At 44.9% G+C, this 23,399-nt stretch overlaps 1 protein-coding gene and 1 long non-coding RNA gene across 5 annotated transcripts in view; one reads left to right on the top strand and one right to left on the bottom strand.

Moving 5' to 3' along the window:
• The window catches only part of EXOC3L2 (exocyst complex component 3 like 2), a 543,403-nt gene that overhangs the window by 350,557 nt on the left and 169,447 nt on the right, over positions 1 to 23,399 (bottom strand). The window lies entirely within an intron of this gene.
• LOC138565966 (uncharacterized) lies at positions 5,179 to 5,612 on the top strand. The gene is made up of 3 exons (XR_011301743.1): positions 5,179 to 5,241; positions 5,355 to 5,433; positions 5,541 to 5,612. It is a non-coding gene; the product is annotated as an uncharacterized lncRNA (long non-coding RNA).

Genomic DNA, 23,399 nt, shown 5'->3' with positions numbered 1-23,399 from the left:
GATTAAAGGTTGTAACACACACTAACCGTTCATTCTTCTGTTTTTCTCGAGGGGTAAGACAAATTTCTCTGTTTGTATTTTCCGCTCTTTTGAGTTGGTCTTTCACCAACCTTCTCGGGTACCCCCTCTTTTGTAACCTTACTTTTAGTTGTTCCGCATGGATCTTGAATTCATCTCTTACAGAGCAGTTCCTTTTAATACGTAGGAACTGACCGTAGGGTAAGTTCTGCCGTAAACTCGCTGGGTGGAAGCTATTAAAATGCAGTAAGGTGTTTTTATCTGTGGGCTTTCTGAATAGGGTAGTCGTGAGATGATTCCCAGTTTTTTTGATCACAAGATCCAGGAAACTCACCTGTAGATAACTATGTTCAATGATGAATTTAATGTGAGTATCACATTGGTTCAACCAAGTATGAAATTCATGAAGGGATGCAGCTGTCCCTTTCCAAATTAGAAAAACATCGTCAATGTAACGGTGCCATATATTTAGATGGCCACTTAGAGTGGGATGGCTAGTGAGTAGATTATGTGGTCCCACAATAAACTTCTCCTCATAATCAGCCATATATAAATTGGCAACGTCGGGAGCAAAAGTGGCACCCATGCTTACCCCTCTCTCCTGTTTATAGAGTTGGTTCTTGAACAGGAAGAAATTTTCAGTCATTGCCAGCCTGATACATTCCTGTATAAACTCAGTAGGGGGCAAATGAGGTCTCATTCTTTGATTTAAAAAGTGGCCTAGCACTTGTAGGCACTCTTGTTGTGGAATAGCCGTGTATAATGACTCTACATCCATGGTCACCAAAATATCACCCTCCTCAATTTGGACTCCTTGGATGATGTTGATCATATGGGTCGAGTCTTTTACATATGAAGGCATAGCCTGCACAAATGGTTTTAGAAATACCTCTGCATACACTGAAAGTGGCTCTAAAAGGGAGTCTATTGCTGACACAATAGGTCTCCCTGGAGGTCTAGTAGAGTTTTTATGAATTTTGGGTAGTGTGTAGAATGCGGCCTTCCTAGATCCAGTTTTATTAAGAAACCGTCCTTCTTCCACACTAATCCATCGTTCATTTATTGCATGGTTAGTTAGACTTTTTATTTCTTCTTGTAGTCTTGCCGTGGGGTCCCTCGCTAATTTTTTGTAAGAATTTTTATCTTCCAATAATCGTGTACATTCTGCTTCATACATGTCTGTATCGAGTATGACAATCCCGCCGCCCTTATCGGCGGGTTTTATGGTGATCGATTCATCACTGCATAGTTTATTTAAGCTTTGTCTTTCCTCTTTCGTTAGATTATCTGGTTTGTAATTCTTGACCTTAATAGCGTCTAGTACCTCACGCGTTACCATATTTTCAAATGCTACAATCTCAGGTGCAATGGTGTGTGGGGGCGGAGTAAAACTAGACCTGGTTTTTAACCCACTTACATTAGGTACCATATCTGATTGCAATCCCTTCTCGTATGGGTGAGCCGGCAAATAGACTTCAAAAAAATATTTCAATCGTACATTTCTAAAAAATCTATGTAGCTCTAGTTCCGTATTGAAGACATCAGCTCTCCTAGTTGGAACATATGAGAGCCCCTTGGATAGTAACTCAAAATCTGATTGCTCCAAGGTATATTGTGATAGATTGAATATAGGCATCTGGTCAGTGGTTCCTTCTCCTACTGGTTGGAGTACCACTGTCTGGTTCTCATGCCTTGTCCCTGTCCATATTGGGGTTGTTGCTGTCTGGGCCTGCCTCGTTGTCCTCTTCTGAAAAAAACCCGCTGTGGGTTCTGGCCCCTTCCTCCGGTGCCAGTCCCTGTTGGTATATTGGATTGTTCATTGGTAGTGGAGTGATCTGACCCACTAGAGGATCCTGAGGTGTTGGAGAAGTTGGAATATCGGTTGTTTCTTCGGAAATTATACCCACCAGCAGGGGGGTCCGTAAAAAATCCTTTTCTTAGATAGGGGTAAGTTTTTTCCTCATTATAATTTGCAACATCTTTTTTCAGTTTGTTAATTTTTCTTTCCAGATTCAGATCTTTGAATTTTTTAATTTCCACTTCGAGCCCCTCTAGTTGTTTTTTAGCGTCATTAACCGTTGTGCTTTCTAGGAAGGCCTTTTCCAAAATCTCCAATTCATCCCCTTGTTTCTTTGTTTCTTCCTGAGCTGTTTCGATAATCAACATAATCCAGTCCGCGTGAGGTACTAGACGCTATTAAGGTCAAGAATTACAAACCAGATAATCTAACGAAAGAGGAAAGACAAAGCTTAAATAAACTATGCAGTGATGAATCGATCACCATAAAACCCGCCGATAAGGGCGGCGGGATTGTCATACTCGATACAGACATGTATGAAGCAGAATGTACACGATTATTGGAAGATAAAAATTCTTACAAAAAATTAGCGAGGGACCCCACGGCAAGACTACAAGAAGAAATAAAAAGTCTAACTAACCATGCAATAAATGAACGATGGATTAGTGTGGAAGAAGGACGGTTTCTTAAAAAAACTGGATCTAGGAAGGCCGCATTCTACACACTACCCAAAATTCATAAAAACTCTACTAGACCTCCCGGGAGACCTATTGTGTCAGCAATAGACTCCCTTTTAGAGCCACTTTCAGTGTATGCAGAGGTATTTCTAAAACCATTTGTGCAGGCTATGCCTTCATATGTAAAAGACTCGACCCATATGATCAACATCATCCAAGGAGTCCAAATTGAGGAGGGTGATATTTTGGTGACCATGGATGTAGAGTCATTATACACGGCTATTCCACAACAAGAGTGCCTACAAGTGCTAGGCCACTTTTTAAATCAAAGAATGAGACCTCATTTGCCCCCTACTGAGTTTATACAGGAATGTATCAGGCTGGCAATGACTGAAAATTTCTTCCTGTTCAAGAACCAACTCTATAAACAGGAGAGAGGGGTAAGCATGGGTGCCACTTTTGCTCCCGACGTTGCCAATTTATATATGGCTGATTATGAGGAGAAGTTTATTGTGGGACCACATAATCTACTCACTAGCCATCCCACTCTAAGTGGCCATCTAAATATATGGCACCGTTACATTGACGATGTTTTTCTAATTTGGAAAGGGACAGCTGCATCCCTTCATGAATTTCATACTTGGTTGAACCAATGTGATACTCACATTAAATTCACCATTGAACATAGTTATCTACAGGTGAGTTTCCTGGATCTTGTGATCAAAAAAACTGGGAATCATCTCACGACTACCCTATTCAGAAAGCCCACAGATAAAAACACCTTACTGCATTTTAATAGCTTCCACCCAGCGAGTTTACGGCAGAACTTACCCTACGGTCAGTTCCTACGTATTAAAAGGAACTGCTCTGTAAGAGATGAATTCAAGATCCATGCGGAACAACTAAAAGTAAGGTTACAAAAGAGGGGGTACCCGAGAAGGTTGGTGAAAGACCAACTCAAAAGAGCGGAAAATACAAACAGAGAAATTTGTCTTACCCCTCGAGAAAAACAGAAGAATGAACGGTTAGTGTGTGTTACAACCTTTAATCCAGTGAGCGTTGACATAAAGAGAATAATCAATAAACACTGGAATCTTGTAAAACACCCGGGGTCATTATTTCAGAAACCAATGTATGCATTTAAACGCAATCAGAATCTAAGACAGAGATTAGTGCATACGTATAGAGAACCGAAGAGAGCTACCACTATCAATACACAGTGGGGGCTGTCCCCCATATTGGGCCACTATAAATGTGGCAAGTGTGTAGCATGCCCTCTAACAGTAACCAAAAAGGAATTCAAATATGGCGAAAAGGTGTGGAAGATGAACTGCCACACTAATTGCCTGACAAAAAACGTGATCTATATTATCAGTTGCCCCTGTCAACTCCTATATGTTGGTAAGACTACACACGAAGTACGACAACGAATATCAGAACACAGGAGCTGTATCAGGAATGGTGTGGCAGATAAACCGCTTGTCGACCATTTTTTGAAAATGAAACATAAAGATACAGAAATGAGATGGTTCGTACTCTAACATATTAGGAGTAATATGAGAGGGGGGGATATCAGTACAATATTACATCGTACAGAACAGAAATGGATTCACACTCTGAATACCGTCAAGGAAGGACTGAATGTTTCAGTAGAGTGGAACACTCTTGTTATAAATAACTAACATTTTACATTTTTTCCAATCAACATGTGTTATAAGCAATTAACATCTTTGCTATTGATGTATACACCGCAGATAATGAATAATACAGGTTCATTTATGAATAGTATTGAATTTTCTTAGTCAGCCCTCTAGTCAGCCGGTGATGTATGACCTATGAACTTGTTTTGTGATGCGTCATAGAAATTGTGTGTATGACAATCTTTATCTGCTAGACACAGTACTTCAACAAAGCACCCAGTTCCTAAAATCAAGCTGTGTTACAGTAGGATAAGGGCTAATATATTCCAAGCATCGTGTATTCACCACGATTTTAGAGCCCGCCCGGACGTGATCGACCATTGTTGATCAGCCGGGCATGGGGTTCGAGACACAGAACCATGAAGCGTGCATTTTTCTAAAATGAGTGGATATACGCACCCATTGATTACCCACGTTTTGGATACACAGTTTGGTTGCGTGACACTAGTGGTTTGCCCGGAGAGAGTCCCTTTTTTGTGTCTACTCATGAGGATATTAGCTGGTCCCCTTTTCTATGTCCATTGCTTCCGATTGAGTCGGCAGTTACGCGCGAATTGAACGCCGCCCGGAACAGTGGTTCTCCTGTTGATGGTTGTCGATTGACTGGACCGAGGTAAGAAGTATCTGTGATAATAGGCATGATTTAAACGATGACAGTATGGCGAGGGCATACGTAGTGTTAAAAACAACATGTAGCTCATGTTATTTATATGAGTGTGGTATAGTTTACCAGTAGGCCGAGATGTTGTCAGTGATGGCACTTCGAGTATGATGTTCTCACGGGGGTAAGCAGCTTGTGAAAGAAGGCTAGAGCATCGGTACTCTGAGTTTAATGTTGACAACAGATGAGTCCAACACGATGGTGATCATATATGGGAAAACAAAGTGACACTGTGTGATTTACGGGGGCTAATCCGTATATCTCTAATTTTATTGCAGTTGTTGAGGGGTCCAGTGAGGATTTAGTGCTTGCAATACACCAGTGCACGTCCGACTTACATAACCGTGCAGTCCTCGCACGAGTTGCTCCTTGTGCCACCAGATAGGTGTAAGTGGCCTTTTTATATATCATTCTTAGCTTGACAGTTGTATAGTTACAAGTCTCGTTTTGATTCATGGAATAAATATTAAGTGTGTTTTTGGTATGTGTTGATTCCACAGGCTCGATATAAATACCGAGACCAGTGGAGGATTAATCCCGTGGGTCCTTTCTCACGATCCTAGGAATTGCTTCTTGGGGGTGAGTAAGGCGATTGTCTCGATTTAATTTTGACACAAATGTGACACTAATGCGTCACCTCTAAAAAGAAATAGGGTTGACATTCTGGTTTTTCTTATTGTTTTTAGATTGAACTTTGGCCCATACAAGTATATAATAGGGCGGAGAAGTGTCCTCCTGCCCAACGTCCTGAAGAAGGTCTCTGACCGAAACACGTGTCGACGCTTTTCTCTAGTAATACGATATCTGGTCAAACATCATACCAGTTATACAATGACACTTGAAATTATGGACTGGGTCATTGCTGAAAAATGTTAACAAACAGCAATAACAGATGTTCTACTAAAAATTAAGCATTGGGTATCACTTGATGTTTTTTTAGATAGATATGTCAGAATGGGGATTGTATGAAGGTATGAAAGAGATGATGAACTGCTGATGTTTTTAGAATTCTTATGTAATTAATGATATATTTTTGTAATAAAACAATTTAAATAAAAGATGATATGTTCTAAATTCTGCCAGAGTTAACCCGTTTCACTGATCCAACTTATAGTTTTTCGCTGCATAATACCTGAAGGATCAGGAACTATAGTGCAGGTCTACCCCTTTGTTTCTTTCTTGCTACTGTCAATTAGGCCTTTGAACTTGGTCCTTGAGAGTGTTTTTAGCTCTGAAAAAATTAGGGAGTGAGAAGCACAGTCTGCCTTCATGCATAGATGTGACCATCTTGTTCGTCCAACTTCATGCTTCCATATGACTAGAGACCATAAAATCAAGCCTTTTCGTGTGTATTTAATATTTTATTCCAATAGACCTCTGACGTCTTCCTTGTTATGTTCAATCCTTCTGAACAGGAGGTCCAAAGTCAGTTTACTCCAGTTTGATAAGACCTTGGCTCCTTGGGGTTCATCCAACCTCGCCTTTCTGAGCTCCGCTTCTGTAATTCAATGTCTGCTTTTTCAACTGGGACATACTGAACTGAGGCCTTTTTGCTAATGTCCAACCAGCTTTACTACGTTTAGTGGAAACATCCATAATTCTCTCATTCCTATGTATGTACACGTTGGCGCTTGCCGCAATGTATTTTACAATTAGCTTAGAGCTAGCTTCATGATTACTTTGCTGCTTGTGTTTCGTCTGCATCTGTGCATGTGTAAAATTATTTAATATCGTCACCTGTTTCTGTGGCATAAGTTTCTTCACTTTGAGCCCAAGATGTCAGTTATCCTTATTGCTTTCTTGATGCCTTATAGAATATCTGCATTCTCTGATCACTACATCTTTTAATGTACTTCATCTTCAGCTCCATAGAACATTTACTTGGCAATGGTTAGTGATACTACCATTCATCCTTGCCGTTTATTGGCTCTGCTTCTTCAGGGATTTCATTCAGATGGCCATCATATTTCTTTGTATGCAGATAAGGTTTTCTCAATGGGTACCTTGGTTCGTACATTCTCTTAGGTACTGGCCCTTTCACTGGCACTGGACTGAGTCCATATTCTGCTCTTTGTCGATTCATCTGTTCTGTATACGTCACATACTCTGGCTTCCAGCATACAGGTAAAAGGGGCGGGTCGATTGAGGTGGGAGTACTTGGCTCCTTCTCTACAGCGGGTGTCCATGTTTTGGGCTTGCGGGTGGAACACTGGCATGAAGCGCTCAGTTTAGGGCCCCTGTCTTTCCTGTCTATTAGTAGGCTACAAAAATCCTGTTTTTAATGCACAGTCCCTTTTCACCTTGCAGGGGCAGATAGATCGAAGGAAATGTTCCACAGAGGGTCAACCCTTTTATAATTAGCAAAACATTTGCCTGGTGCAACATCTTTTGTAATTAAACTTATTAGCAGTTTTCGTGTACAACACTCTTTCATTATAAAGAAAGCTTTATGATGGTAGGGGTTGTCATAATGCATTTTTTCGTAGTTGAGGCGTTAGTACATGTGTACCATAAAATGTTATTTTAATAAACAGAGAATGTTGAATGAGCTGTTCTACTTAATGGCCATTACTGAATGTAAGCATACTCAATGGGGGCATGTACATCATGGGCTATTAATTTCCTGGGAAGATGTATAACTTGACACAAACAGAGATTAACAAGAGGAACAGTTTCCCTGGGATATCTGTGAACAGTTATGACCTGATTCACAAAGATTTGCACAAGACCCAATCAGGAGGTGTCTGAGTGTGTGTGCATCGTTGATTTGCACCGCCTAACCTATGCATGATTCGCAACGCTTACAACTGGATCAAATCTGGCATAAGGTAGAAGTGGACATGAAGCCACTTGAGATATTCCATCCTTGCTGGCATGGTAGAAATTCCAGTAGAATATTTCTAATTGGTTTCCACTGGATCCCGTTTCTCACATATGTGTTGTTGTTCACCTAATGAATTAATATCAAGAATGTTACTGGGATGAGTGCTGCCCCATGTATTTTGTTTTCTCCTGGTGTGAATTCTACTTGACCATTTGGGTTTACACTGGCACTGGTTGCTGATTTGTGTATTTTATACATGCCATGAAGCACTATAGAGAAAGTTTCAGTGGTTATTTTTGATAATCACTGGACACTGCACCATCTGCCCTCTCCCTGTCTGTACATGGCCAGCTAGTGCCACTCTTTTCTTCCCCGATAGCCCCTCTTTCCTTGCACCTCTTCAGCTCTCTTTCCCTACTCGCCCAGGCTCTTCGACCACTCTTTCTAATTCCTAGACCAAAGCCAACACTACTGGATGTGTATATGCATGTTATGTATAGTGCTCTGTTGCTTTCCAGCTAGATCCACCCTGTATAACACCCACACGTACATATACACATTCATATTTTGGTCCATATGAAGCAATAATGCCTAGTCTAAAAGAAGTGCAGAAAGTATATCTCCTTAAAAGTGAAGAAATGTGATCAAATATCAGCAATCTGAAAAGTGGTGATTGGCAAACGTTCAAACAAGTCGGGCTTAAATACCCTTGTTTATTAGGAGTAAGCAAGCCAATATATTCCCCACTAATGGGGTCGGGGGTCAAGTGAGGGGACATTCTCCCCAAACAAAAGCATAAACACGAGGCTCTGAAATGACACAATCGTCAGATGAACTTGCATAACAATTCATATAACTTAGAGGCTGGGCGAAATAATTAATGATATATCATGATATTCCAAAGGCTAGGACTGCCATGGTAAACATGAGCCTTTCTGCACTGAAAATCATATATGTGCCTTCCTAGTGCCTGTAGGAAATATGTTGTCCGAATAGTAACAGGGGGTACACAGAAGACATATTTTCGCCAATGAAATAGTGTGCCAATACCACACTGGTAAAAAATGCCTATCACGATTCATATGCCATTAATCTACCAGTTTTACATATTTTGACATTAAATATATTTACAATAATTTGAAATACTGTGTAGTGTTGTTCATGTGCTAGCCAATGCAATTACGATTACAAGAAAAGAAAGCATAATCACCATTGTTACTATATGTAAGGGTGCTATGATATGATATATTATTTATAAGGCGCTTAATACCCAGACGTTTCTAAGCGCGGACACAGGGATCGAACCTGTTCTGTGTCGTCTTGCTTCCAAGGTGAGCACGTTGCCCCTGAACAATCCTCCCGAGACCTGGTAGCCCATGCCATATTACTTCCAAAGTGTATCTACCTGGTGCTCAAACAAATCTAGGCCTACCACTGTCGTGGTCAATTCTGTGTTTTGGCCTTTTCCGTTATCTCCTTGCTTGCTCCCATCCCTCGCTTCACTCGCTTTACCCTGAAGTGTCTCTCTTTGTGTGCAGCATGTTTCAAATCACAAATAAATAAAATGTCAGTTTCACATTGCCCTCAGAAAATGACCATGCCAGTTTCCACTGTGTCATGCCAGTGTTGATCCAGCTAAGCAAATCATCATGCTGCTTTCTATATTGCACTACAAAATTATCGCTTTTATATTGGCCCCAATTATTATCGTGCCATACCAATATTGCCCGATATTGAACTCATTGGGCCTCATTAGGACCCAGGCGGTAAGGGGTTTACGGTGGCGTAAACAGCGCCGACCCTTACCGCCTGATTCCGAGGTCCCTTAGCGCCATGGAGGTTTTAACACCTGCTTTTAGCAGGTGTTAAAATCCATGGCACTAAGGGACCTTGTTGTTAATTACGCCACCGTAATTTACGGTGGCGTAATTAACGCCTTCCCCAATCCCATTATGCCCTATGGGGCAAAAATGGGAATGGGGAAGGGTAAATGGGTTAATGGGGACTTACCGCCCCACTCACCTCAGAATGGGGCGGTAAGTCCGCCAACCACCATGGCGTAAACATAGTTTACACCATGGTGGTAAAGGTACGACCCAGGCGGTAACTTACCGCCTCGGTCGTAATGAGGCCCATTGCCATTTAAGTTTTCATATTGTGCCTATAAAAATGCCATGCCATTTTCACATTCGTCCATGCAACTTTCCCAATACCCACAGAATATTTTCCAATTTCATTTTCACACTGCCCCCAAAAGAATGTCCTGTTCCACTTCCACAATACCCAGAACATTCACCTAGGGTACTGATCACATTTTCAAATGGGCTCCAAAATATCGCTCCATCGCAATTTCCTGCTGCAGCATGAACATCTCACATTATCCTATGCCCCTTTACTAATGCCCTCCAGAACGTTATGCAATGGCACTTTCACAGTCCTCCAAAATATTTTACTGTCCACCTTAACTTTGCTCAAGGAATATTTCCCCATTTCATATCCACATTTCATATAGTAGATTGCCTTTGCCACTTTCATACTGCTCCCTGAGATGGGAATAGTTTCTTACCTGTAACTCCATTTCTCCAGCATTGGTATCTTTCATGGATTCACATGCTTTGAATATTCCCCGTCGTCAGGCTGGGAATCCCCGGTACATTATATAGACCCTTTCCCGTAGGAAAACTTTTTCGACGCTTATGCGTCCTATCCACCTCGTTTTGTATCATGCGTGCCCGTGCCGTCAGGACGTCATGATATAAATACAGGCCCCGCCCCCGCGCTCCCTCAGATTTCGGCCCCCAAAGTAGTGGGGGAACCGGTTTGCATGATCAGGGGAGGCAGGTGGGCGCATGTGAATCCATGAAAGATACCAATGCTGGAGAAATGGAGTTACAGGTAAGAAACTATTCCCTTCTCCAGCATTGGATCTTTCATGGATTCACATGCTTTGAATAGATTACATAGCAGTACTACCCCCAAGAGGAGGTGTGCATGCAAACCCCTATACATTCCTCGCAAAAGGCCGTTCCCTAAGATTATGTATACATCAGTAATAGTTTACATAGGGAAAAAAACGGACCACATACAGTCATAAATTCCACAGGATGCCACCCCGCAGCCGGGGCTTACCTTACTGGAATAGGTGTCGAAGCACCGCCTGTCCCATCCGGGTGTCTTCGGCATGTTGCTGCGACAGGCAGTAATGGCGGGTAAAGGTGTGTGTAGTCGCCCAGGTAGCCGCCATGCAGATGTCCCCTAGAGGGACTCCGGCCCACAGTGCCGTCGACGATGCCGCTGCTCTAGTTGAATGAGCTCTTGGCCGTCGTAGAAGAGGCTTCCCTGCCTTGGAATGGCAGTACGAGATGGTAGATGACACCCATCTTGAAAGTCCTTGCTTTGAAATGGCTTTTCCTCTAGCACCCAACCCATAGGCCACAAACAGCTGTCTCGTTTCTCTGAACGGTTGCGTACGATGAAGATAAAACTTGAGAGCCCTTTTTACATCCAATGTGTGTAGCATGCGCTCCGCTCCCGAGCATGGCTCCGGAAAAAACGTAGGCAACACGATAGAAGAGTGTTTATGAAACACCGAAGGAGCTTTTGGTATGAACTGTGGGTTAGTGGCTAGGACTACCTTGGTCTTGAAAAATCGTAAGTATGGTGGGTCCACCATTAGAGCCTGAACTTCTGAGATACGTCGGGCTGAAGTGATGGCCACCAGGAAGGCCAATTTCCACGACAGAAACTTCAGAGACGATGATGACATTGGCTCAAACGGAGGTTTCATAAGAGACGTTAAGATCAGATTGAGGCTCCACTCCGGTGGAAATTTCTTCTCTGGAGGGAAACTCCGAAAGAGGCCTTTAAGGAAGTGCTTAATCAGGCGGTCGCTGAACAATGGTGCCGAGTGCCGTCGACGAGTAAACCTGGAAATGGCTGCTAGGTGTACTTTTATTGACGACACCGACAGGCCCATTTGAGCTAATAACAGCAAGTATGGAAGGAGCTGTTCCGGCCTAATCGATTGCGGGGCCAAACCTGGTTGATCCTCACACCATTGACAGAACCTTTTCCATTTGTACGCGTATGAGGCGTTTGTGGAAGGTGCTCTTGCCGCTTGCAGGATACGTCGACAGTCCTCCGGAATCGTTAGCCGACCAAATTCGGCGAAGTCAGGAGCCAGGCCGTCAACTTGAGGCTGTCCGGGTCGTGATGCCAAACGACACCCTCCTGTCGAGACAGAAGGTCGGGGGTCTTCTGGAATCTCATCGGTTCCGCCGCCGCTAAGTGTAGTAGGTCTGAAAACCACACTTGTCTGGCCCAGTATGGGGCCACCAGAATTACCCGACATGGGTACCTGAGGATCCATTGCAACGTCCTCCTGACAAGGGGAAAAGGAGGAAATGCGTACAGGAATTTGTTCGTCCATGGGAATGAGAACGCATCCCCCAGTGAGCCCTGCTGAGGCCATCTGCTTGCGTACTGATGGCATTCCTTGTTGTTCTTCGTTGCAAACAGGTCTATGGAAGGGTGTCCCCATTCCTTGAATACTTGTTGAAGTTGTTGGTCGTTCAGCACCCATTCGTGAACTTCGTTCATTTCTCTGCTGAGGGCATCGGCTTCCACGTTTTTCACTCCTGGTAGGTGAAATGCTAAGATTTGTATGTTGTGTTGAAGGGCCCAATGCCAGATTTTCTGTGCCTCTGTCGATAGGGACCTGGAACGTGTCCCTCCTTGTTTCCTCAAGTAGAACATCGTAGTGGTGTTGTCCGTCATGACACGCACCACCGAGTCCCTCAGTTGCGGAAGAAAAGACTTCAGAGCCCATCGCACTGCTCTCAGTTCTAGCAGGTTGATATGCAGGGAGGACTCCTGCAAAGACCACTGGCCTTGTACCTGTAACATATCCAGATGAGCTCCCCATCCGCTCAGCGATGCATCCGTCACCACCGTCTTTTGGAACTCTGGTTCCAGTAGATGCATCCCTCTCGTTAGGTGAGTAGACACTTTCCACCAGCCGAGTGCTTGAACTAGTTGTTCGTCGACGACCAGTCTGTCGGACCAGCGACCTCTGCTCTGTGCCCAACGGTCCGCTAGAAATTCCTGGCAAGGCCTCATAAACAGACGGCAGTTGTTTATTAACGGAATGCAGGACGACATGGTCCCTAGCAGGGACATGTACTTGCGCACAGAGACTCTGGTACCGCCGCTCCATTCCGACGCCTTGTTTTGAAGTTTCTGAATTCTTTCGCTGGATGGTTTCACCAGGCTTGTGTGCGTATGAAACTCCGCTCCTAGAAAGACCAAGGTCCTCGAAGGCTCTACTGAGGACTTGTTGAAGTTTATTGCGAAGCCCAGTTCCTGTAAGATGGACATTGTGGCTCGTAGACTGTCTCGTGTTTGTTCCTTGGATGACCCTCTGATTAGCCAGTCGTCTAGATATGGATAGACATGATGACCATCCTTCCTTAAATGGGCCGCTATAGGGGCCAAGCACTTGGTGAACGTCCTGGGGGAGGACTTGAGCCCGAACGGGAGGACCTTGAACTGAAAATGCTTTCTCCCGACGACGAATCTTAAATATCTCCTGTGTCGTGGGCGTATTGGGATGTGAAAATAAGCATCCTGAAGGTCTAGTGAAGAGAGATAGTCCATGGGTTGCACCGATCTGATAACTTCTTGGAGTTTTAGCATTTTGAATTTTTGGCTCTTTAGCCACTTGTTGAGTACCCTCAGGTCGAGAATGGGCCTCCATTTGCCGTTTGGCTTTTTGACAACAAAGAACCTGGAATAAACTCCTTGGCCTTCCTGTGCCACAGGAACTCTCTCTACCGCCCCTTTTCGCAACATAAGCTCCGCCTCTTGTCGTAGGATTTGGAGGTGGGGCTGTGTCGAGAATAAAGGAGGAAGACGCGGAGGCTTGTCTTTGAATTGCAGCGCATGACCCATGCGAATCGTGTCTAGGACCCATCGATCTTTGGTGATGCATTTCCATCGGTCGAAGTGATGAGAGACTCGACCCCCCAGGACGTTCCGAAGGCCGTCATTGGTTGCTGGTTTGCTTGTTCTTCGTTGACGACGGACCTGAGCCTCGCCGCCTGGAGGCTTGATAGTCCCTGCTTCCACGTGCCGACTGGGACGCTCGTCTGAACCCTTGTGAAGAGTACGAGGGCCTGTTAAATCCACGGTCCCTCGAGGCTCCAAAGCGGGAGTTTCCAGAAGCACCTCTGAAAGGGCGAAAAGAGCGAAAATTTCTACCCGTTTGAAGGGCGCCGAGGGACCTAGCAGTATCCGTGTCTTCTTTCATCCCTTTCAGCGCTTCATCAACTTTTTCGCCAAACAGGTGCTCCCCTTCGCATGGCATGTCCAGGACTTTGTACTGTACTTCAGGACGGAAAGTAGTACATTTGAGCCACGCTTGTCGACGAAGCACTACTCCATGGTTGATTTGTTTGAAACCAGACTCTGCTAGGTCCACTGCGATATTAATAGCGTGGTTCGAGGCCTCCTCGCCGTCCCGCACCAGTAACATAGCTGCTTTTCGGTGTTCGTCTGGCAGGTGTTCTAGGATAGGGGCTAATTTGTGCCACATTTCCCTATCATATCGTGACACGATCGCTAAGGAATTGGCTGCTCTTACTGTCGTCGCTCCGACCGAGAGCACCTTCTTTCCAAATGCGTCCTGCCTCCTAGCCTCGCTTTCCGGTGGCGTTGAACATTTTTGCTGGACCCTGGCCTTCCTAGCTGCTGCCGCCGACACCACCGAGTCAGACAAAGGCTGTGATGTTAGACATTTTGGAGTGGACTCCGGAGCTTTAAACTTTTTCTCGATCCGTCCCTTTATGGCTGGTTCCGAGAACGGATGGCGCATCGTTTTGAGACCTTCTTGCCACACGTGGTCAAGGATTGGGATGGCAAATACCGATTTTCTCCTTTGACCCATATGGTCAAAAAGGAAACAGTCTTTCCTCTGCTCCTCAGGAATCAAGCCGAATTCGGAACACGCTTTCCCCATCATTGCATGGAAGGCTCCCACATCATCAGGGGGAGATGGCTGTGTCTGGCTCCTCGTAGACTCCAATTCTACATCCGAATTCCATGTCGGGTCCCTCGACGGTGACAGGGAGATGTCTGACCCAGAGTCATCATGTATAGAGTCGGACTCCGACAACTCACCCTCCTCCTGAGCTCGAGGACGATCTTTTACCGCCTGGGGAGCCGATGGGTGATTCGTCGACGAGCGAGCCGCACAAGTTTGCTCGTCGACGGAAGGTACAGACAGAAGTGACGATGACGTCCCAGGTTGAGGGAACTGGGTATCCAGCCGCTGTAGTAGCTTCTGAAGAGTATTAAGCACATCCAGAGACAAAACTGTCTGGGGGTTCAGCAACGTGGATGATATAGGTACCATACCCCCGCTCGCACTCGTCGCCGTCGTCGTCGACGTGGAAGGCCGTAAGCCTAAATCCAATGGCTGCAGAACCATGTCACCTTCCCCTTCCGCCGAGCAGGCCGTGTCTGGCTGCAGTAAGACCTCAGGGGGGATCGGGTCATAGACCTCAGGCAGCCAAGCCATAGACTGAGTTTCCGTCGACGAAGGAATCCCAACCGCTGCTTGAACGGTAATAGGCATCGTCAATGACACCGAGGTCGACGAGGAAGTCGTCGTCGTCGAGCCTTTAGACTTCGTTGTCGATTTTGATGCCGACTTCCCGGCTGAAGCTTCTCGACTCACGGAAGACCTGGGACGGTCCCCTGAGGAGGATTTAGACAGCGCCAGCCTCTCCGTCTTAGATGATGAGGAGGAGGAGGGCTTTTTATGAGATGAGGAGGATCCAGCATGTTTCCCCTTATGCTTGTCCTCAGGGCGAATTTCTGCTGGCCGCACCTTCTTCGATGGAGGCTCCGACTTGCTCCTGGAGGCCGTGGAGCCAACTTCCGAAGCCGGGTAGGCACCCGCTCCGTCATTAAGCCAGTCGACCAGCCTTCTTTTACGGTCCTTAAGGGTTTTTTGGGAGAAACCCTGGCATATCTCACATGTATCCGCCGTGTGGTGCGGGTGGAGACAGTAGATACAGTCCATGTGGCCGTCTCCTTCATAAACCTTTTTGAGGCCACAGGTTGCACATGGGCGAAATAACGCCTTTCCAGACATAATTCTCCAGATTTGAACTTCGCTTACGCGAAACAGACAAAAAAACAATCTAGTTATCACTAGTAGTAACACGAAGATCCCACTGCTTTGAAAGACGGTTGAAATCTGAGGGAGCGCGGGGGCGGGGCCTGTATTTATATCATGACGTCCTGACGGCACGGGCACGCATGATACAAAACGAGGTGGATAGGACGCATAAGCGTCGAAAAAGTTTTCCTACGGGAAAGGGTCTATATAATGTACCGGGGATTCCCAGCCTGACGACGGGGAATATTCAAAGCATGTGAATCCATGAAAGATCCAATGCTGGAGAAAGTTACATGACTCTACACCCCGAAACATACAGACACACACACATCGTGGTATGCACTTGCACAGCGAGGCACACCTGCCAGTCAGGCACGCAGATACACGGAAGGCGGTGTCAGCGCGACACACATGCAGACACAAACCCACACAGTCGCCCTGCAGATGCACTGGCAGTGAAGCCAAAGTACACCCAAGGCCTTCTAAGGCATGTCTAGCACGCAGCTCTGTATGTCTAGATAGACATATTGTGCATGGCCAAGTATTCATGGGCAGCATTACACCACATCATACACTGCAAATAGACATGGGGGTCATTCCGAGTAGGGCGGTAAGGGTTAACGGTCACCGTTAACGAGACCGGTGCCGTTAAACCTTTACCGCCCTATTCCGAGTTCCCTTTGCGGGTTGGTATTTAACGCCTGCTTTTTGCAGGCGTTAAAAAAACAACCCACAAAGGGACCTAGGAGCTAATTACGGCACCGTAATTTACGGTGCCGTAATTAGCGCCTTCCCCATTCCCATTGAGCCCTATGGGGCAAAAATGGGAATGGGAAAGGGCCCTTGGTGAATGGGGAATTACCGACCCAGCCAACCTTGGAATGGGGCGGTAATTCCGCCATTCACCATGGCGGAGTCGGAAAAATAACGGCGTCAACCAAGGCGCTAATAGCGCCTTGGTTAACGCCAGGGTCGGAATGAGGCCCATAGACTGGATATGTGTTTTCAAGCACACATCCTGTGGTGCCAGACGTGAGCGCCCAATAAATACTCCCGAGTGCATAGCTCGGGGCACCCGCTGCTGCACGGTTGTACTGCCAATTATGGACAAGACACCACTTCTTCCAAGAGACGTATTGCCTGCTTAAAGCAAGGTAAGTCATTTTCGAGTGTATGTTCGGGTCAGGTGTGCACAATGCATTGGACGCCCTCACCTCCTTGGCAGTGAAAATGGGAAACAGATCTAAGTAACGATTCCTGGAGAGTCTCCCTATTCTTATGCGTGCCCGAAACACTTTGATGTCCCTCAGGTAAGACCCATGTAGCCCCTAACTCACCGTTTCTCTATCTCTCGTCATCCGGGGATGCATATGGTGAAGGTGGGGTGCATGTAGCATGAAGGTGGCACGGCGTGACTCGTGTAAACATATGTGGCTCTCCTAGGGCGGGACATACAGTTCGGGAAATGGAAACAAAATTACTTTGGGTTCCCCCACTTCCTTGGGGTTGGGGCCGAGGTAGCAACAAAGTATCTCTTCGTGCAACCCACGCCTGGCGATGTGCATAAAAGCAAAGTGCATTATGGGAACATAAGAATGCCCACAATTTTATATTTGAAACATGTCTGATACTGATTGATTCATCAAGAAACCCTTTTGAGCGAGTAGTGCAAGTTGTAATCTGCTCTTTTCATTGGTCACACTACACACCCAAACAAAAACAATTCTGTAAATTGCAAGAAATACAGAGCAATTTGCACAGCTTTTAAACAGGAAGTGAGTTTTTGGTGGTTTCTACATTCAGTATTGCATGCCGAATCCTCCGACGAGATGAGAGTTCAGCTTGGGAACAGATCTTGGAGTTTCCTGGGCTAACCCTGGGCTCCAGGCCAGCGAACCCTGGCATTACTCTGGCAAGACAAACTTTGCCGGAGCTCCGTGCCCATTTGTTCTGCTCCATTTCCTACCAAGGGTACATGTCCAGATAAGCCCTTTTGAGAGGGAAGCTAGTTACACGGTGATGCCTTTGAGGGAGCGTGTGCAGAGGGACAAGGAGTTCATTTATGTTTTCAATGAAAATGTAATTTCTTTTTTATATGGACTCAGTGTCAAAATAGGTCCGTTTCTATGCACTCCAAATGGTGACAGATAAGGCGACAGGGAGAGAAAAGCAATTTGCCAAAGATCCCACGTTGTGGTGAAGTGCCGAAACTGGGGCAAAGCCCTATTTAGTCTGGTTCCCACGTTTAAAAGAGGACGACTCACCCACACCAGACCTGTAACTGCTTGTGCTCCAGCACAACTAGAGTATCAGAGGAACTATTACTTTAAACTAAATATCCCCATTTAATAGTATCCACTGCAATTATCAACCTCAAAAGAATGAAAGGCTGAACTAGACACATCAGAGATATGGCCATCTTCACACCAGCCCTATCAACCCTTCAGAAGAACAACCTGCTGCAAAGTCCATGCACTTTAATATTACCCATTTCAATAGAACTCACTAAAACATGCTGAGAAAGGTGAATGGCTGAGTGTGACAACTATGACATGCCACTAAATTGTCTCCATAATAACTGGCTGTTCATAGGTTTCTGCATTTCGGGCCAGGTTTTGCAGCATTAAGCTGATACCGAAGGCCTGGTACCTTCTGGTGAGTTGCGGCTGTTGGTGGTACGAGATGGAGGGATTTCATTTGGGATCATTTTTCTCTGAGGTGCGATTGCCCTTTCGTGAGTCAGAGAGGCTCTCTGAGCCCGGGCCACCATTTTTTGAAGTTTTGTGCCGACTTTTGATTACGTGGAGTTGACATTGTCGTGGAGTCCCATCGAACCTAATGAAACTCGATCTTCTGAGACCAGAGCACAATCACAGCTGTGTGCTATTGGGCGGAACCACAACCCAGCGTCCTTCTGTAGCCTGCCCCTCACCCAACTCGGGGGTACAGCATAATCAGGACTGGTGAGACTCGCTGTCCCCTTGAGATCCGGTTTCCAATACTTGGTGGGCTGCTGGTTACCCTGCAACCACTGGTACTTCAAATTTCCTGAAGCGTTACTCAATGCACACCTGGTTGTTCAAATTATATCAAAAGAGAAATTGAAAATGCTTAGTGTTAAGGTTATAGACATTCAAGGTGCAGAGGAGAAAAATCGGTCCTGACAAATGGACTACACTAAAATGGTAAATGAGAAAAAGTTCCCAAGAGTAGGGAACTGCCATCCCTTGCACAATTTCACTGGCAAATAAATCAGCCATGAATTCAATGGTAGATCTCTAAATAGTGGATCTTGATCAAGCAGTTCAATTCAAAATGGTAGTCATAACACGTGGTATTCTTTTATTCTTTTATTTTCTTCTCTAACAGTCTACCCTGCGAGGGGTCGATGTCTTTTATAAGGGACAAGCACATCTTATTCCCCACGAAAGGGTAGACGGATTTGTTTCACTTTGAAACTTGTTTACAAACATGATATCACTGCTGTCATAACAGCATGACGTCATTGTGCAGTCAATTTACGTGACTACTTGAAGTGGCCATCTTGCCCCAAATAGTTAAGACAGTAAGGAGTAATCACAGGATCTTAGGACTCATCACACTTACCGCCACAGACTGGAGGGAGAGACAACTAAGAAGGTATATGATAAACCTTGCGCAATTTTAGTTAACCAGGAGGGGCTTCATCCAGTCAGGGCTTCTTGTCCCAAGGACCCTTTACCATCTTTTTATCCACCCATGTTCCCTAGGGGACTTTCTGTAAATTGCCTACGAAGGGATTTGCACAACCATACTCGACATTGAGCAGGGAATAGGTCATGTTTAATCTCTAATTACACACGAAGAAGAGAATCACCTACCATTGTTAAGGGATATATCTTGGTGACAGGGTGAGTACCTTCAAATGTATATTTCTATTACCTAATGAGGACTCCATATGTGTCCATTCATTAGAGACTTACACACTTCTCATATATGTATCACATCTGGAGAAGGATCACTCCCTTAGACGCATGGCATCGGAGTAGAAGGATTCTATTTAACCTCATAATGGGCCATACTAATCATATGTACCAAGTTCCGATTCTTAAGACAAAGGTGAGCATTTCACATATTAATCCATATGTTAATGCGTAAGCTCAGGTTACAGAGAGGAATAGATATCATATGCCGATATTATCATACTTTTCGAGGTGATTAGGGACCGATTACTTTGCATGTATATTGATTCACTCTAGAGAGGAGCACTATTTGAACATTTTTGTGGACAGGACTTGAAGACTATAAAGGTAGTTATGTGCTCATATTTGATAAGTGTCTATGAAATATTAAGAGGAAATCTCCACAAATGAACTGATATGATTATTTTTGATTTTATTGTTTGTAGAGTCCAGGTCTTGTCGAGACATCTGATGCGGAGAGTTACTCTGATGAAGAGATGCGTACCATCTAAATCTACTTAGGAACATTTGCCCTTATCTTAACGAGGACAATTCAGCTGCTATTGCACAGGCAACTGTCCTATCAAGAATAGACTGCTGTAATGCACTTCTAGTAGGGGCCAATTAAAAAAAAGCATCAAGCGCCTCCAAACTATTTAAAATGATGCAGTCCGGACCATTAAAAATGTCCCAAGAAGATGCCATATCTCAATCCACTGGCAGGAATTACACTGGCTACCGGCCAGATGTCAATTCAAAGCTGCAACCTTACTCCATAAATGTCTGTATGGGAAATCTCCCAGCTACCTTAAGTCAACCATTTCCTGGTATGAATCTCTACCTTCTTTAAGATCAGCTAACACCTGTGTTGTTGCTTGCCTGCCTTGTAAGTAATCAAAAGGGCTGGGTAGATCTGTTGCTAACTGCTCCTCCAAAATGTGGAATGGTCTTCCGACATTCCTGCGATCCGGCACTAACATCAGTACATTCAAGAAAGCATTGAAAACCCTCCTCTTGACCTAGTAAAACCCCTTTTGATCTCTCTCTTTCCTGATCCTTGTCCTGTACCTTTCTGTTATCTTCTGTGTTTGTGGGAGCCCTGATGCCTGCTGGCTACGGTGCAGTATAAATAAATAAATAATAAATAATCATGAATTGGGTCACATTATTAAACTAAAGTGAATTATGTACTGTCTTTCGAATACCATATCTTTTTACTACCACTGTGAATTGAACCAATTTATCGATCCACTATTTAGAGATCAACCATTGCATACTTGGCTGATTTATTGGCCAGTGAAAGTGTGCAGGGGACGGGAGTTCCCTACTATTGGGAACTTTTTCCATTTAACTTCAAATTTCCTGAGCGTTTCTTCTTTTGGCATGCAGAGGCGTTGAGTGGTAAGGCTTACCGTGCATTTTCTCCGTTTTTTTCCCTGTAAAATAACAGAATACAAACAATCCTCAAAGGTATTTTTGGTCATCGGATCCAGAGCAGAACCGAACAACATCTGCCCTCTTCTAAGGGGAGGTGAAGGGCAATGTTTTTCTGGGATATATTTTCTGAAGTGAATATGGTGCTGTTGGGTGTCCTGACCCACGTTTGAGCTATCATGCTGCAACATTTGGTGCTGTGGGCTTAGAAAATCCAAGATGGCCAAAAAGCCCACATGTACGCCAGAATAGGAAAACTGTGCAGTACTGGCATGGAAAACATCATGATGGCCAGAACTTCCCAGAAAATGCACAGGGAAATGCATGAAGAATAGGCTGCCACCCATTTTTGCCTAGGTTGTGAGCACAGGAGGGCACTGCCTAAAACCACCATTGGGCTACCCACACAGTAGCCTGAAACCATTGGGAATGGCAATGCTGATTGCCAAAAGCAACCTAGAACTGTGGGGAATTAATTTTCTTAAATCCCAAAAATGGTTGCATTACCAGTACTCACCACTATCAGAAAGCCGGCGTTTCAAAACCACCAGACATTTGTGTAAAACTGAACAAATGAAACAAAACCAGACCAAGGAAAGACTTGCTAAGAGGTGGATACAATGTAAAACTATACTCTGAAATGACTTGAAGGAAGTAATTATTTAATGTGTATGTAAAAATCGTAATAGACTTAAACTGAGGGACAAAAAGTGACATTTAGCTGAAACCTGGCTTAATGAAACTGAATTCTGCCTGACATCTACCCCCACAGGAGTTAAAACCTGCTCAGCCACTCTTCCCCTTGCCAAAAGGAGTTGTCACCTCTCTGATTAGATTAGGGGTGGAGCAGCTACAGGGAGTTGAACAAAGGCCTGTCCTGGGCCCAGGCAGATGGTTTATTGGGGGGATCGTAAATGGCTTCCTTTTGAACAAAGCCCTTCCTTGACTCAGGCAGAAGTTATATTGGGGGTGTCGTAAAAGTGGCTTCCTCTTGGCAGAAACGGGGAGGGGCAGCCCCTCTGAGGACAGGCTGAGTTTAAAGAAAGTGGATAGACTGGTTTCTCCACCATGTGACCTGGGAAGACACACCCCTGTTGGCCAGAATATTATTTTAAGAAAGTTGTATAACTCATGATGCGGACCTGTCAAAATTATCTAAATGATACCATAATTCTTGTGATTTTTCTGCCCACATTTTAAGAGGTTTTAGGACCTGGTGGTATGATCTGGGGGGTTGCTAGCGGAAAATAGGGTTTCACTCCAAATGTCTGCATGTTAAAAATCTGACACTTCATCAATTAATGTCCATACTCCTTGCGCACATGTGTGTAAATTTGGGTAAATGTCCGATATTGCAAAACCAGTTAAAAAGTGCAACATGTTGCCGTTTCTGAATGCAAGCCCCCAGGAAGAGCAGAGTTTGAACAGAGTATACCTCATGTGATATGTGATGGGTGCATGTAATTTTAAACAACTGTGTATCTGTGCAATATGTATTTGAATCAAATATAGATTTGTGGGCAAACTGACCTGGGGAGGATCCTCTGACCCATAAAACCTACAGCATCACTCTGACTCACATTTCCTTCCCCCAATTATGGGAGAGGGGAGAATTGGGCCAATGACAAGTAGAGAGGGGCAGGCTTAGCTAAGCCCAGGCACACACCCATTTTCAAAACACATAAAAAGAGACTGCTGGGACAGGTAGAGAGATTCAAATCCAGTTGCTGCAACGCGCTCTGCCGGACCACACAACATCCAGAAGATACCAGATCCAGCACATAGACTTTAAAACTCCAAAGAACTTGATTCAGAAATCAAAGCAAGGGCCTAAACCCACAAACTGAGAACTCTTATCCGCAGGCCTCAGCATCCAGCAAACCTAACAGCGGTAGCAGCATCCAGGAGCCGTGCAGATCAGCGCTGTGTCCAGAGAAAGCTGTGCAGAAAGATCCAGGAGCTGTGCACAGACGCTGTACCCAGAGATCCAGGAGCCGGGCCAGGAGCAGTGTCAGACCAGACCAGCAGAGCAGAGACCAGACGCTGTGCGCAGAGACCGTCCGGGGCGAAACCAGAACCGAAGCCATCTTGACCCGATCCATGAGACCTAGACCTTCCAAATACATTGTGAGTACAGCTAGGACGGTGTGAAACCAAATCTCTT

This window comes from Ambystoma mexicanum, chromosome 2p, assembly GCF_040938575.1.
Source record: "Ambystoma mexicanum isolate Mex_15411 chromosome 2p, UKY_AmexF1_1, whole genome shotgun sequence".
NCBI classification, from domain to species: Eukaryota; Metazoa; Chordata; class Amphibia; order Caudata; family Ambystomatidae; genus Ambystoma; species Ambystoma mexicanum.
This window is presented reverse-complemented; position numbering and strand designations above follow the sequence as displayed.